The sequence below is a fragment of the Pongo abelii genome, chromosome 20, assembly GCF_028885655.2.
Source record: "Pongo abelii isolate AG06213 chromosome 20, NHGRI_mPonAbe1-v2.0_pri, whole genome shotgun sequence".
Lineage (NCBI taxonomy): Eukaryota > Metazoa > Chordata > Mammalia > Primates > Hominidae > Pongo > Pongo abelii.
Genome location: NC_072005.2, coordinates 49107602 through 49125528, shown reverse-complemented (window position 1 = coordinate 49125528; position 17927 = coordinate 49107602). Strand labels below are relative to the sequence as shown.

Genomic DNA, 17927 nt, shown 5'->3' with positions numbered 1-17927 from the left:
TGAAATAGTTGTTACCTGGGGTGGGGAGGAGGAAGAATGAGGAGTTAGTGTTTCATGGATATGAATTTTCCCTGTTACAAGATGAAAAATACTCTCTGAAGATGGGTGGTGCTGATGGTTGTACAATGCAAATGTATTTCTGAACTGTGCACTTAAAAACTTTTAAGATGGGGTCAGGTACAGTGGCTCACACCTGTAGTCCCAGCACTTTGGGGCTAAGGCAGGAGGATCATTTGAGTCCAGGAGTTCAATACCAGCCTGGGCAACATAGGAAGTTCTCGTCACTCACAAAAATATAAAAATTAGCTGGGCGTGGTTGTATATGCTTGTGGTCCCAGCTACTCAGGAGGCTGAGGTATGAGCATTGCTTTAGCCCAGGAGGTGGAGGTTACAGTGAGCCATGATTGAGCTACTGCACTCCAGCCTGGGCAACACAGCCACACGCTGTCTCCAAAATAATAATAATAATATGGCAAATTTTGATGTGTATTTTATAATACCACCATTAAAAAATTAAAACTGCTCACCCTTGCCTCACTCCTGTACCTCTGCTCACTTTCGCTCTTCCTGCTTCCATATCCTTGCTTTTAAATTCTACCAACTTTTAAAGGTCTAGTTCAACGTGGCCTCCTCCATGAAGTAGTCCTTCTTGCAAACTGTGGAATGGAACTCTACCTTCTCTGAACGGCCATCAATTTACTTAGGTTTTGATAGCCCTTGACTCACAAGTCCCTACTTAGCTCTGCTCCAGGGAGGTCACAACACCACCCCTAGTGGCCCCCACAAGACTGTGAGTTCCCTAGGGGTAGAAGTCATATTTCCCTCCTCTCTTCATCTGCCGACTTATACATTCATAATAAGCATTCGAATTTAATAATTTGATAGTTATGTTCCTTTTTGTCAGAACTTTAGGGAAGATACTGGAATTGTCTCCTGTGCTTCTAAGGCTTGCATTCTTTCACCGTTAGACTATACATAGTTTCTCATGTAGCAATTTACATTTTGCAGAAAGACCTCAAACTGGCCTAAAGCTCTTTGAATGAATCCAGATAAGCTGCTTCCTAAGAAAGAACCCCCTGACTTCCTAATACTCCTTTCATACCCTAATCTTTAAACAATGTTTCTAGCAATAATTCCATTTTCCACATATGTAGCAGAAGATCTGAGTATCATCTAAATATAAAATCACTATTTTTCACATTTTATTCGGTTTCTGCTTAATGGAGAATTATTGCTGTCAGTAAAACAGATCTAAACATGTGGTCATTTAAAGGAATAAAAGGCAAACCTTTCATTATGATCTTTATGTTGTGGTAAGTTGTATATATTTGTATAGAAAATTTTGGGAAATGAGCAAATTGTTTGGGTTATATCAACTATTTCACATCAGTCTTTGTTTGTAAGCCACGTTATTGTTAAGGAGTCAGTAAGAACCACCCTTTTTGGTAATTTTACCTGGCTCATACATGGCAGATCTGGCTGTGAGCAGGGTTTAAAGTTGGCTTACTATATGGAATTATTTTTAGGACACCTTCAATGCACTCTACACTGAGCTAAAACAAAACAAAAAAAAATATGAGGCTTAGCTCCTGACTCTGGACAATCTATATCTACATTTGCTACATCCAAAGCAAATAATTTCTGTTTATTTATTTATTATTACATAAGGAGTTCATTCTTATTATAAAAAGCATGAAACTGGCAGGAGCAGTGGCTCACACCTGTAAACCCTGCACTTTGGGAAGCCAAGGCGGGTGGATAACTTGAGTCCAGGAGTTCAAAACCAGCCAAAACAACATGGTAAAAGCCCATCTCTACAAAAAATACAAAAATTAAGCTTTCGTGGTGGTGTGTGTCTGTAGACCCAGCTACTCATTAGAGTGAGGTGGGAGGAGTGCTTGAGCCTGGGAGGCACAGGTTGCAGTGAGCTGAGATTGTGCCACTGCACTCCAGCCTATGCAACAGAGTGAGACCCTATATCAAAAAATAATAGGCTAAAACCCTTGCTGTCTTTATTATTTATTCATTCTCTTCTTTTTTTATTCCATGACAGCTGTTTCAGAACAAGAAAGTTCTTTTGGTTTCTCAGTTGGGGCCACTGTCAGCATCATGACTGGAGAACTGGCCGCAGTTACTCTCTTTATTATACCAAACTCTTATCAGAGTTTTTGCAATAGTCATTTTACATGTTGGTCATTCACAGATAGTTGTTTTGATTCTTAATGAAAGCATTTGCAATCAGCTACAGTCCAAAATTGCTTCTACTTCGAAAGATATATCGAAAAGATACTGACAAGTACTCTTGCATACAAGTTTCTGAGCAGCTCAAGATTATATCACTGGACTGTCTATAGACTTCCAAAACTTTAACAAACAGGTTGATGCCTTCATGAATTATGTCAACCTAGACCAAGCAGAACAAAAATAATTTCATTGAAATAAATGATAATGTGGATAATGTTTTTATAATTTTTATTTGAAAATTTGCTGATTCTTTGAATGATTTTTTCCAGATTGATGGAATTTTTCTTCTTTTAGGCTATCTATATCTAAAGCCATTTGGTAAAGTATACTTTTGGAAACAATAATTGAAGCCCATTGATTTTTGCCCTTTACCTAACTGTCCCAGGATTGGGAAACTATTCATGAGTATTCATATGTTTATGCTAATACAGTTATTTGCACAAGTTTAGTAAGAATCTTCTCTCTTTACAAAAGGACACTTTTCAAAACATTGGTTATATTACCAAGGCTTTGACTGAGATGTTATATTTGACAATATACATAGAATGGACCCATATGTACTGCAGGCAAAGTCTGAAGATGGCTTTCATTTGGCTTCCTCATCTCAAGAGGTTGTAGAAGTTTAATCTGAGACGACTTATAAAAACTTCTAGCGAAGCAAACTTTAGGAAGAGCCTCTGTGGTCCATTGCTACTCTTGATGCACTTACATAAAGAATTCCGGCAAAGTTTGATAAGACAAAACATACTTTGTAAACAAATTTGTCCTACTGGGTTTATCTTTGATAAAAATAGATATATCTATAGAGAGAAAAATAATGTTGAAAATAAAAAGAGTAGTATACCTGCTATGAAATTGCAGCTCTGTTCATGGTTTTCGAGTTTTTATTATTCACCGGTGGACTGGACTAGACCCTGAATTCTTCTAGTTCCTCCCATCCAATTTTCTCTTTTTGAATCAGTAAGAACAAAATCTGCTTTGTTCCTGAAGCCCTATAAGCCGGAGGTGGAAAGCTCAATGTAAATTTCACGGGAAAACCCTCGTGCCTGAAGTATGAGTCACTCAGAGCTCACCAATATGTTTGACACCATAAGTACAGACACTCAAACTGAAAACCAGGATAAGAAGTTGACAAGTTCACACTGTGAAAAGCTTTTCCCAAGTTGTCAGAACAAGTCTCCACATCAAAATCAGGCTCTTACACCTCTTAATTTGTCCATGCTTATGCCTGCCTCTTTCACTTGGCAGGATGATGATATCATTAGAATTTCACATGAGGTAGCTTCTGAGAGTAGCGTAACAGAGTGACAGATATATCATGTCACCCTCAAATTTTTACATAAGATATCATTTAGTCCACCCAACGGCTGACATTAGCAGCATCTTTAACACAATTGTTTGTTCAAATGTACAGTGGTCCCTTTTAAGGTTACATTTTCAGACTCACTTGTTCTCACTCCCTGTTTTATTTTAATAAGCCATTGAATGCTATATAATAAAATTGTTCCCTACCAGCTGAACAGGGAGGATCCTGTGCAGTTTCTGACACTGATTGTTGCACATAAACAAATATATCGAGTATAATAATGACTCAATCACAGAAGTTACCAAACATACTACTTGGATAAAATTGCTAGACTCTTCTGGCTCATTCTTTGCTCTATTCTATTTTAGTTGGTTTGCATCTTGCCTAAAGTGCATACTCCAAACTTTTGGTATTATCCTCCTGATAGTCATACTAGTAGCCTCTCTGGTGTGATAAATTCTACAGGTTTTTAATTCTACATTTTGGTGTGGTGAATTCTACAAAAGTTTATAAAAGATTTTGTGTGCAGCCATCAACAAATACCAAAGGGTCTCTCTGGCTGAAATGAGAAAAACTCAAAGAAATGTGTGATCAGGAAGACATCATAAACCTATAAATGATGGAAGCCCAATACAATGGTTACTGAGATGAATGCCAATGCTTTAAATTGTGGTCACACTCTCACTTAAGTGAGAGCCTAGAGACTCCAAAATAGAACCACTCATGCTAAATGCTACAGTCTACAACTGAAATTTTAATGAAGCAAAAAGATACCAGAACAGACCTTTGTTTTTTGTTGAAAACAGGAGATTCCACTCTACCTAAGACAGCATAATAAGTTTCCTCTGCTTTAACTTTTACAGAAAAGCGACCTGAAGTGCCCAATGTTAACCAATTTATTTATTTATATGGCTTTGTTTACTGGTTCCCACTTGACAAAACCCACTGTTTTGTTATTGTATAGCCCAGGGAGGGCTGTCATTATATTTGTAGAGTAAGAGCTGCCTCAAATAATAAATGAAAAATAAAATCTATAACTACATTAGTTGTAATTTTGTCTTTCGATGCCTGCTCACACCCAGCATTGGCCAGTGGAGTTTCACAGTCTCATCATTCTCAAACTGATGCCACTGCTTTTCTTTGTCACTTACAAGGACATTTCTGATTACAATGGGCCCACACAGATAATCTAGAATAACTTCCACATCTTAAGATTTTAATTTTATCACACCTCCACAGTGTTTTTACCAAGAAAAGTAAATGCACAGGTTCTGGAGCTAGGGTACAAACATTTCAGGAGTCCGTTATTCTGCCAACACAGGTAACTTTAATAAATGTCACGCACAACAAAAACTTGCTTTGCCTTCCTTCTGTGTCTCCCTTTTCTGTCTGTGCACAAACATCAAGGAGAAACACACAAGCTCTATGAAGTAGTTGGATGAGTCTAGACCACTCATTTGAGCTCCCTCAGCCTCTTTTCTCATCTTCAGCAGAAGGGTGACCCTTTGTGCATCAGAAAATGAAAGTGGAAGAGTAAATCAAAATGTGTAAGACATTAGTCAAAGAGCAAGGTGCCAGATGAGCCCGTGGGTTAATTTTCTTTCTTTCTTTTTTTTTTTTTTTTTTTTTTTGAGATGGAGTCTCACTGTGTCACCCAGGCTGGAGTGCAATGCTGCGATCTCAGGTCACTGCAACCTCCGCATCCCAAGTTCAAGTAATTCCCCTGCCTTCAGCCTCCTGAGTACCTGGGATTACAAGTATATGCCACCACGCCCGGGTAATTTTTGTATTTTTAGAAGAGATATGGTTTCACCATTTTGGTCAGGCTGGTCTCAAACTCCTGACCTCGTGATCCGCCCATTTCAGCCTCCCAAAGTGCTGGGATTGCAGGCATGAGCCACCATGCCCAGCCAGTAAACATTTTTATCAGACCTTTCCTTTCACCATTCCATTTCTGTCACCCTCACACACCTTCTCCTCTGACTTTTTTCTCTTCAGTGACTTACTCGGTCTAATACGCTGTTTAGCATCAAAAGCCACACTACAAATTCTTTTGTGACTCTCTTGGAATGTTCCTGTGATGCCCAGAACCTTGGAAGCCTAAGCCTTACATCAGTGTGCCCCGAATATGAGATATGGGGTTAAAGGAGCTTATTTTGGAGCTTTAAGTTTTAAAGACTGTGCTGCAAGGTTTCAGATTTTCATGGGGCCTGTATCCAATTTCCTTCGGCCTATTTCTTCCCTTTGGAATGGGAGTATTTACCCAATGCCTATACCTCCATTGTGTCTTGAAAGTAACTAATCTGTTTTTTAATTTACAGGCTTATAGGTAAAAGGAACTTGTCTTGTCTCAGATGAAACTTGCTATTTTGGACTTTTGAGTTAATGCTGGAATGAGTTAAGACTCTAGAGACTATTGGGAATCCATTCTTATATTATTAAATGTGAGAAAGACATGAGATTTGTGAGGGATGATGGAGAGAATAATATTTTTTTGTACCTTTACCCCCACCCAAATCTCATGTCAAATTGTAATCTCCAAAGTTGGAGGTGGAGCCTGGTTGGATGTGATTGGATCATGGAGGTGGTTTCTCATATTTTAATACCATTCTCCTTGGTGCTGTTGTAGCAACAGTGAGTTTTTATCTGGTTGTTTACCAGTGTGCAACCCTTGCCTTCTTCCTCCAGCTCCCATTATATAAGATGTCTTCCTCCACCACTGGCTTTCTCCATGATTGTAAGTTTCCTGAGGCCTCCTCAAAAGCTGAGCCGATGCCAGAATCATGCTTACTCTACAACCTGCTGAATCATGAGACCATTCAACCTTTTTTCTTTATAAATTATTCAGGTTCGTGTATTTGTCTGTAGCAATGTAAAAACAGACTTATACAGCCTTATTTTCAGTAGAAAAAAAACTAGGGAGTAAACCATTCTAACTATCTACCAGATGCAAAGCCCAAGACAAAGAACAGAGCTATGAAGAAAATGCCTGGATAATGTCATCTCTCCCAGCATGGCCAAAAGGCACAGCTGGAGGATAGCATGGGTTTTGTCCCCAGTTCTTACTATGGTCACTCATCTAGAACTCAGAATTTAAGGGTTCAAATATAAAGACATAAGCTCACAGACAAATTAAGATAAGGTATATATACAGAAGGAACTGCTTGATGACCTTTAAACATCTAGTAAAGACAATATAAACCTGCCTGCCAACAGACCTAGGCAAAAACGTATAAATTAAATTATGAAAATATTTCTACTTTATTTTCCCTACAATTTTAAAACTATCTATATTCACCAAAGGTTACTAAAATCACATGCATAGAAAAGCATTTCGGCTTATTCACTTAATTTGTGAGTACTCATTTATTTTTACATTAATTTGATACCATGTGTAAACAGTATATAAACGTGTGACATATACATATATATGATGAAACATATAACATATACATGTTCACCTAAAGACAGAGATAAAATGATTTTAGAATTTTGACTTTAGGGCTTTAGACATGAGATCAGTAAAACCCACCATTTTAAAGGATAGTTGGATTCAAATTGCTTTCTAGTAAATGGTAAAGGTTAACATTTATCTGAGGAAGGCTTTACTGAGTTTTTGAGAAAATACATAGCACATTTACATCTTGAAGCAAAGAGAGAGAGAACTTAAGCTTTTTCAAGAAAAAATTTGGTGTGTTCAAGGAAGATTAAAAATAGATGCCAAGGTAACACAAAAATAATAGAAATTTACCATGGGGCTTTATTTATTTATTTTTTATTATACTTTAAGTTTTAGGGTACATCTGCACAACGTGCAGGTTAGTTACATATGTATACATGTGCCATGTTGGTGTGCTGCACCCATTAACTTGTCATTTACCATTAGGTATATCTCCTAATGCTATCCCTCCCCCCTCTTCTCACCCCTCAACAGGCCCTGGTGTGTGATGTTCCCCTTCCTGTGTCCATGTGTTCTCACTGTTCAATTCTCTCCTGTGAGTGAGAACATGCAGTGTTTGATTTTTTGTCCTTGCAATAGTTTTCTGAGAATGATGATTTCCAGCTTAATCCATGTCCCTACAAAGGACATGATCTCATCATTTTTTATGGCTGTATAGTGCTCCATGGTGTACATGTGCCACATTTTCTTAATCCAGTCTATCATTGTTGGACATGTGGGTTGGCTCCATGTCTTTGCTATCGTGAATAGTGCCACAAGAAACATACGTGTGCATGTGTCTTTATAGCAGCATGATCTATAATCCTTTGGGTATACACCCAGTAATGGGATGGCTGGGTCAAATGGTATTTCTAGTTCTAGATCCCTGAGGAATCACCACACTGACTTCCACAATGGTTGAACTAGTTAACAGTCCCACCAACACTGTAAAAGTGTTCCTATTTCTCCACATCCTCTCCAGCACCTGTTTATTAAGAGATGTAGCTTTTAATTTGGTCTCTGTTCTTCAAATGAATCACTGTGCTCAAGATAGAGCCCATTAAAGAAGAGGGCCAACAAAGTCTTTGCAATTTTTGATTCTAATCGTTTAAATATGTAAAAAAGGGAACCAGTTGGAAGGGACACCATTTAGACATTAAAAATCAAGGATTTCACTGAATCCCAGGTCCCCAAGAAGAGGAAAATACAATGGGGACCATACTGTGCAACACTTCCACAGAGTACTTTGCTACAAAGGCATTTCCCTAATTGTTTAAACTGTGTCTTTTGCATCTAAAGATGCAAAGAAATGAGTAGCCCTCTGAAGCTAGAAAATTTATTATGACCACTGTTAGTCATCTTCAAAACCATAGCTCTTATGACTGACCCAGCAACCATTACACATACAAGGTCAAATATTTTTACAGTACAAAGTAACATAAAAGGCAAAGAGGTCAGGTAACACAATGGAGAAAAGAGCAGAGTTTAGACCTGAGAGAAATCAGTTCACTTGGAACTCTTGGGGCTTCATGAGAAAAAAACTATGGTTACTTCCCTACAGGAGAGTCTGTGTGTTCTTTTCTGTTTTCCTAAAGGGGTCCTAATAAAGGAGTTATTGAGAAATTATTCTTAGGCAGTTAGAAAGGGTAAAAGAATTCTTGGTGGAATTTTCCTTTATTAAAAAGCAGCCCCCAAACCATTTCTAACAGAAAACAGACTGAATGATCAGGCTGCAAGCATAGATATGCATATATAGAGGCAGGCAACTAAGAGCCAGGTATTCCCAATATGGCAGTTCCTGTTCTTTTTTCCTTCTCACTATATGTGCTGGTGTCATGGTGACCACCAGGTAGAAGCCACATTCGCATAATAAAAGATTAGTGTGGGAGGGCCAGTCTTTTCTCGGGCTATGTAAATGGCACACCTGGTCAAAACAATCCCCAGACCCCTATGTAAATCAGTCACTGCCTCCTCAAGTCTCTGTACAAAATCAATTGCATTCCATCCGAAATTGGAGACCCTCTCTTGGATGACTGCTTTCTCAGTATAAGAAAGCTTTTTCTCTCTGTCTTCTATTTTGTCTGTTAAATTTTTCACTCCTAAACCCACTCCTCATGTGTTTCCATGTCCTGAATTCTTTCTCAGTGTGTGACAAAGAACCACGGATAGATTCCCAAACAGAGCCATTTTATTTGGGAGTTCTCATCCAGGATTGTGATCAGAAGAGAACATAGAAATGTCAGAATGGTGAGTATGGAGTAAACCTCAAATCTGTCCTTTAATTTCAAGGTTCTCTTCAAATTAGTTTCCTTTCATGGAGAACATCACCATCACATGATGCTGGGGGATGTCCTGGAGCAGCTGAGAATTTCTGCCCAGGACACACCCTGATGTTATTCAAAGGCTTCTGGACTGAACACAGCATTCAGCAGCTCATCCAGATGTTGGTAATGGGTCTCCTAATTTGCTATCCTGTTGCAAATTTGTTCTTCCTTTCTATCCATGGTCTCTATGTCTCCTATTCTCTCCGTATATGCAATATGTGGAAACTTTTACACTTCAGGGAAACAGTTCTGTTAGGAAAGATCGGTAAATGCTATAATAACTGAACCAATAGGTCCCTCATTCTATCTCTCTCTCTCCTTCCTTTGGTAAGCACATGGTATTTCTCAGCCAACAGTGTCACCTAGAGGAAACAGAAATCCTCCTCATGAGGTACATTGTTGGTCCTTTGCCATAACACTGCACTTTTCCAATTCTCTCTTTTTGCACGATAGAAAAGCCCTTTCTGTGAATGGGAAAGCTCTGCTTAAGACAGTTAGGAGTAAAATGTCTTCCATAGCGAAATTTTAGTTCTGATACTGTCCCATCAGCAAGAAAAACTGCCATTAGGTCCCTACATTCATTTAAGGTACTTATTCTATCTCCAATTAGAACAGTATTTAATTAGTAAGGACATTTTGAGAACAGAGTTAACCAGGATCACTTTTCTGAAGGCAATTGTTTTAGCACGGTCCATAACTGGCAACTGGCACATTCTCTCTGTTAAAGAAAGCTTACTCAAAGGCAACTGTTACAGTTTCTCCAGAGATCCATTTTTCAGGAAGCCAGGCAGATCACAGGCAGATAAGCTAAGGTTGCATGGGTAAAGTGTGGCTAATCCCATCACTTCATTTATCCAGTTCCATGGCTTAGAGGGCCACACCAACAACCATGGGCAGCACATTTAACACAGAGCCAGGACTCAGGAACCAAGGACAGAAAACAGCTGGGGGGACCCACCCACTGTCTTCCACTCCACTATGTGTCACAATGAAAGAAGGGGAACTCTAAGGACACTTTTATTCTCACTTCTTTTTCTCGATGGATAACAGAGCATCTTCAGCTTTCACCCCTCTGGAGTGCACTCTGAGGCACTAGAACTCTTTCAACTTCAGGACTTTGAAGAGAAAAGCAACTCATTCTATTTTGCACAATGACAGGGCATTTTTACTAAACGTTTACAAGTATTGTAACTGCAACCCAGATTTTTTAACAGCCATATCAGGCAGGCCTATAAAGAATAATCCCCTAGAATTAGAAAAGCAACTTCCAAGGGAACCATCTGAGAAGAATCTCCATAATTTCGGAGATTATCATTACAGGACCTTAGGCAACTAAACTAAGACTTAGGCTGATTTTCAGACAATCCTGATGGGTATATAGAAGCTTTCCAGAATTTAAGTCAGGTGTTTCACCTCACATGGAAGCGTGTTATGCTGCTCGTAAACCAAACCGTAACTGTAGCTGAAAAACAGGCAGCTCTTCAAGCAGCAGAGAATTTTGGAGATGAGCAACATATCTCCTATACTACACCAAAAGGGAAGGAAGGAGTTACTGAAAGTGAAGAAATAGCGGAAACACCATTCCAAATAAGAAGTGAAGCAGTACCTCTTGACAACCCTGATTGAAACCCCAATAGCTCTGCAGATGAAAGGAAAAGAAAAACTAAGGCCAGATCTCTTAATTCCTCTAAACTGTCTATGATAGACTCAAAGCCAGATGAGAATCCTGCAGCCTTTATGGATAGGTTGAGAGGGGCACTACTTGCACACACCTTTTTCTCTCCTGATTCAGTCAAGTGACAGCCCATTCTAAAAGATAAGTTTATTATACAGAAAGCTCCCAATATTAGAAAGAACCTACAAAAGGCAAGCTATAGTAGCACATAGCACCTTGGAAAACCTTCTGAGGGCAGCCACTTCAGTCTTTTATAGTAGGGACCAGGAGAAGGCCCAGAAGAAAGAGAGAAATCTCAAGAGAAGAACAAAGCCTCTAGTAGCTGCTTTGCAGAGTTGCAAAATCGAAGATCCCAGAGGTGTATCCATTAGTTTCTCTCGGTGTGGCAAGCCAGGGCATTTTAGGAAGGAGTGTCCAAACAGCAAGAGGAAGCCACCTTGACCCTGTCCAGCCTGTGGTGGAGACCACTGGAGATGCAACTGCTCCCAGAGATGGAGGTCACTGGGTTCAGAACCAGTCTCACAGTGGTCCAGCAGGACTGATGGGTCCTGGGGCTCAAACCCCTGACTCCAGCAGCTCAAACTGCCATTAAAGCACAGGAGACACAGGTGGTTCTGGAAATTATAGGAAGGAAAGTAGCCCTCCTTCTAAACACTATATCCAGTCTCTCTCTTTTCTCCTTTCTTATCCAGGCCTCCTCTCTTCCCATACCACAACCATAAGAGGTGTCTCAGGAAAAATTCTAATCCAATATTTTTCTCAACCTCTTATTTGCAACTAGGAGGACCTATTGTTTACACCTGCTTCCAAACCACTGTCATAATAGCTCTACTAGTCAGAAAAGCCTCCAAATTAACCCTAGGAAAAAAAGGTTTTCACCCCCACTTAATGTGGCAAAATTACTTTCTCTAGAGGGAGCTCTTAGCTAACAAACAGCTGGTAAAGCAAGAAATACATAAGGCAGGATAAGCAGTAGTCACACTCAATAACATCTCTCTTCAGGTGTAGGTGCTCAATCAGCTAAACAAATAGTTCTTACAAGAGTACTTAAAATAAGCAAGGGAAAGGTAGCTAAAATTTACACTGATTCCAAGTGTGCTTTTTTAGTTCTTCATGCTCATGCTATCATTTAAAGTAAAAGGCATTTTCTTACCACTAATGGATTTCCTATAAAATATCACCAAAAAATTAACAGGTTATTATCCTCAGTTTTCTTCCATGAGAAATAGCAGTGATACATTATAGTGAACATCAAAAAGGGAACAGATGAATTAGCCAAAGGAAAGAGGTTTGCTGATCTGGCAGCTAAGTCACTGGCAAGGCATCAACACACTTCAGAGTCTTCTAATCTAGGAAGACTCCATAAGATAAATTAAACCTCAGTACCTTCCTGCAGAAATAAAATAGGCCACCTCTCTCAGGGTATTCTTTCCAGTCCTCAGAACGGCTGCAGTCAGAGGATGGCAAACGCCATTTGTCAGCCTTCAGCCAATGGTAATTCCTTAAAATCCTTCACCGAGCTTTTCACCTAGGAAAGGATAAAACTTATCAATGTGCTCACAGATTGTTTTCATATACAAAATCTCTAAATTGGTTTAGCATGTAACCTCTCTAAGTCACTTCCAACAGGAATTGACACATCTAGCAAAAGCCCAACTCCAGGAAATAGGACCACCCTTATTTAACCCAGATTTGGTATTAGTAGAAACTCTCTTCTGTCTCTCTCTCTCTCCCCTTCAGTGAGGTGGTTAAAATGGCACATTTTATATATATATACACACACACATATATATACCCATATACATATACATACATATACATATATACATATATACATATACATATATACATATACACACGTATACATATATGGGTATATTTATAGACATATGTATCTATATATTCAATTTATATAAATACACATTCACATCTATGAATATAAGTACGTATGTGTTTCTCTAAAAACACTCAACCACAATTTTTTGAAAAGGGTTTGGTGAAAAAAATACCCACTATGTAAAACACACCCACCCTAATCAAATAGTCCTCATATACTTCCACGTAGCCCTCTCATGACATTATCTGCAGACAGGTTCAAGAATTTAGGGACATGAAACCATCCAGGAAACAGCACATGCACAACATAAATGTACTTGCAGAGACTGAGAACTAACCTGGAGGCACGAACCTCAGCACTGACAGGACACATACCCTCCCCCATGGATTCTAACTTTATCTGACCAAGCCCACTATCCAGATCTTGTTGTGGGGCTAGGGCAGAGAAAGTCACAAAGCCTGTTCCCTGGAGACTCTGTGGGACACACAAGACCACCCCCACCCCATCATTAGGTCTCCCCACACAGGTCTGACCATCAGGCATTAGGAGGAGGACTCTAGCATGGCCTCAGAAGTCACACAGAATTAGCCACACAGAGAAACATTGAGATAGAGGAGCTGGTTGCTGACACGGAACAGCGTCCCTGTAGTTCACGAGTCCAACCTGGTCTGAATTTCCCTCACTTCATAAGCCAGGCACCCCTGAGAAACAGCTTTTTCCCATGGTCTCCTCTGTGTTAACAAATTAGGATCCATCGCTTTCAAGATTCTAGAGATGGAAGAAACCCGGACAGCCCACATCCCACCTTCACCCTTCCTCCCTCCCTCCCTCCCAGGAATCAGGGCTCAGGGCTCAGTGCTCAGAAGGAAAAGCAGAGCCCCCTGAGGCCAGAGTTCCTGAGATATTTCAAAGGTGTTCAGTGAAAAAAAGTGCATCCCCCTTTCATTCTACCTGATGAGCCCTGTTCTGCACAGCTTCCTCCACCCTGAGGACTTCCCTAGACACCCTCTCTAACAAGACTGATGGTTCCATTTCCTTCCTGCTCACACTGAGGCCTGTCCTGCCTTCTGGTAAATGAAAAATGCACCAAAATCAGTCAGAGTAGCCACCCCTGCCAGGATCCATAATGAGGCAATGTCCCCGGGTCACCAGGAGAATGAGCTTCCACTGTGTCCCAGTCCAGGGCTCTTTCCCTCTGAGAGGCTGACTCATGAAACAGGCCACCTGAAAGAGATCAGTGACTCCTCCATCCATTCTTATAATCACTTGACACGTTCTTGCCCTCTGCACAGGCAAAGCCAATTTATTGAGAAGGTGATGGGTAGCAAAGCATGGTTTTGCTTATCCCAAGGCTGTCAAACAGGAGGACAGAAGTTTATTATGACACAAATCAGCTTCCCCAATGGCTCTGAGGTTAGAGTTTTTCAAAAACTTTGAAGGGGCAAAGGTCTAAGGAATAAATACTGTTGACTGGCTGCAGATGAAATGATGCAGGTAGGGAAAATGGTATGTATTTGTTGAATCTGCCTCTGAGTGGGGGCCACATGACTGGTTGAGCCATTGCTCATGAGTCTAGATGAGGTCAGCTGGTTGCCAGAATGCAAAAGTCTGAGAAACATCTCAAAAGATAAATCTCAGATTCTACAGTAGTGTTGCAATCTACAGGAGCAACTAGGAAAGTCACAAATCTTGTGACCTCTGGACACATGACTCCTGAGCAGTAAGGGATTATAGAAACTATGCCTGTATTTTAGCGGAATTTGGGCCCCTCCATAATTCATGGTCTTTTCTTAGATTTACCAAGGTAGTCCCCGACAAGGAGGAGCTAATTTTAGGGAGGGACTATTATCATCCTTGCTTCAAAGTTAAACTATAAATTCCTCCCATGCTTACCCAGGCCTATGCCCAGGAATGAGAGAGGACAGCCAGCCTGAGACTAGAGGTGAGATGGGGTCAGCCAAGCCAGCTTCCTCTCACCATCATAGGCTTTGCAAAGGTGGTTTCACTTTCTACACTGACTCACCAGGGGGTCAGAGGCAGAAGGACAGATCTGCAGTTTCCAAAGCCCATGGGCTCATTTCACCCATTTCACTCATGACTCCTTCCTCAACCTGCTCTGGGGCTCATATCCTCCAGTCATGCCCTAGAGACTTTGAATTTCCGTCAGGCATGTAAGTAGCTTAAATATTTTCACTCAGTTATAACAACAAGTAAAAAGCTGAACAAACTGAAAAATCAACAACTCGTTTAGATTTCCCAGAGAAGCAAGGTCTCAGTGCTAACTGGCCCACATATTGGAGAGACACACAGGCAAATACAGAGCACACCCCATACCTGAGCAGAAACACAGGCACAGAAACCCCAGCGGGAACCAGTGCTGGGGTCAGAAAACCTGAACTCTAATTGAGGAAATTCTGGAGGCTCAGTGTGGACACAGCGCAGAGATAAACACACCAGTGGATGGATTAGTCTTGGGAGTAGGGTGACAGTTTTATGACTCTTAGCTCCTGGAGCTCTACCAGGTTCTCACAGTCAATATCAAAAAAGAATTCCCGCATCCTTCTTGCAGGAAGAAGGGAAAAAATCACTTGGAAAGTTGTCAGTGAATTATATTCTTCTTGGTAAGACCTACATTAAAGAGAACCTATTTTACTGCAGCCTAACTGGCTGGGGTTTGATGGGAGCTTAACTGGCCAGGGGGAGGGGAAATATCCAACTCCAGCTCCTCAAGTCATCATACCCTACCTAATGGAAAGAAAAACCTGAGAGGCACTTGTGACATTCACAGCCCAGGACACAGACCTCATCCAGAACCACAGAACCCTTCCCTCCCCACACTCACCACCATGTCACTGAATGCCTGCTCACTCAAGTCCCTTTTACCCAGTACATCATGTGTGGTTTTCAAAAAAATACAAGACAGACTATGGCAAAAAAAAAAAAAATGCAGTTTGAAAGACAGAGCAAGGATCGGAACCAGACACAGATGTGGTAGGGATGTTGAAATTATCAGACTGGAAATTTAAAACAACTCTGGTTAAGGATTATGATGGAAAAAGGAGACAACTTTCAGGAATAGATGGATGACTTAAACAGAGATGGCCATTCTAAGAAAGGACCAAAAGAAATGCTAGAGATTAAAAACACTTTAAGAGAAATAAAGAATGCCTTCCATGGGGTTACTGGTAGGCTGCACACAGCTGAGGAAAGAATTTCTAGCTTAAGCCTGTGTCAATAGAAACTTCCAAAACTGAAACAGCAAAGTTTAACGAGTGAGAAAAAGTGGAACAACATATTCAGCTTCATATTTAATATTTTGTATCGACAATAGCATATTGTATATTCTCAAGTTGTATTTTATATTTTGCAGCCTACAAAGGCTGTTATATACACCTAATGGGAATACTGGTGGTTCCTAGGACCAGGTGGAGCTGGCCAGGTGGGTGCTGTCTGATTTACTGCCTGTTCCATGCACACCTGTGTATTTATAATAACAACATTGTCATAAGGTGGGGTCCTTCAGGTGGGGAGATGCATGAGCCACTGCTGCCTCACTTGTACTCTGCGCAATTTAAACTAAGTTAATCAAACTCTTAGTTTGGCCCTTAGATAACTAAGGGTCAAATTGTTTGACCCTGCTCAATTCACACTTCACCAACATTGCTGCTCGATTCACACTTCAGAAGTCTGTGCATCTCCCACACAGAGCAGGTGGCCCCATGGTCTCTGAGCCCTCAGATCATCACGCATCCATCTGTCTTTTGATACACAGACCTGCTGTGGGCTTTTAAGGACTTGGATTGGCTGAGAGGTGGGAGAGGTCAACTGTGATTGGAAAATGCTCATGGAGAAATCAATGGTGCTGAAAGGTGACAGCGTGCTGGCAGTCCTCACAGCCCTTGCTCGCTATGGGCGCCTCCTCTGCCTGGGCTCCCACTTTGGCGGCACTTGAGGAGCCCTTCAGCCCACCACTGCACTGTGGGAGCCCCTTTCTGGGCTGGCCAACGCCAGAGCCAGCTCCCTCAGCTTGCATGGAGGTGTGGAGGGAGAGGTGCCAGCGGGAACCGGGGCTGTGCGCGGTGCTTGCGGGCCACCTGGAGTTCCGAGTGGGCGTGGGCTTGGCGGGCCCCGCACTCGGAGCAGCCGGCTGGCCCTGCCGGCCCCGGGCAATGAGGTGCTTAGCATCCGGGCCAGTGGTTGCAGAGGGTGTACTGGGTCCCCCAGCAATGCCAGCCCACCGGAGCTGTGCTCGATTTCTTACCGGGTCTTAGCTGCCTTCTGGTGGAGAGGGCTGGGGACCGGCAGCCCGCCATGCCTGAGCCTCCCACCCCCTCCATGGGCTCCTGTGTGGCCGCAGCCTCCCTGAAGAGCGCCACCTCTTGCTCCACGGTGCCCAGTCCCATCAATCAGCCAAGGGCTGAGGAGTGCGGGCACACGGCGCCAGACTGGCAGGCAGCTCCATCTGCAGCCCCAGTGCGGGATCCACTGGCTGAAGATAGCTGAGCTCCTGAGTCTGGTGGGGATGTGCAGAACCTTTATGTCTAGCTCAGGGATTGTAATCACACCAATCTGCACTCTGTATCTAGCTCAAGGTTTGTAAACACAACAATCAGCACCCTGTGTCTAGCTCAGGGTTTGTGAATGCACCAATCAACACTGTATCTAGCTACTCGGTGGGGCCTTGGAGAACCTTTATGTCTAGCTCAGGGATTGTAAATACACCAATCGGCACTCTGTATCTAGCTCAAGGTTTGTAAACACAACAATCAGCACCCTGTGTCTATCTCAGTGTTTGTGAATGCACCAATCGACACTCTGTATCTAGCTACTCTGGTGGGGACTTGGAGAACCTTTGTGTGGATACTCTGTATCTAACTAATCTGGTGGGGAGGTGGAGAACTTTTATGTCTAGCTCAGGTATTGTAAAAGCACCAATCAGCACCCTGTCAAAACTGACCACTCGACTCTACCAATCAGCAGGATGTGGGGCCAGATAAGAGAATAAAAGCAGGCTGCCCGAGCCAGCAGTGGCAACCCGCTCGGGTCCCCTTCCACATTGTGGAAGCTTTGTTCTTTTGCTCTTTGCAATAAATCTTGCTACT

The 17927-nt window shown here is 41.6% G+C and overlaps 1 long non-coding RNA gene across 1 annotated transcript in view; it reads right to left on the bottom strand.

The window, feature by feature from the left end:
* Nucleotides 1–7308: 7308 nt before the first annotated feature.
* LOC134760719 (uncharacterized) overlaps nt 7309–17927 on the bottom strand; it is a 25299-nt gene continuing 14680 nt past the window's right edge. The window contains exon 3 of the long non-coding RNA XR_010138632.1: nt 7309–12516. This is a non-coding gene — a long non-coding RNA (uncharacterized LOC134760719). The remainder of the gene's footprint in view (nt 12517–17927) is intronic.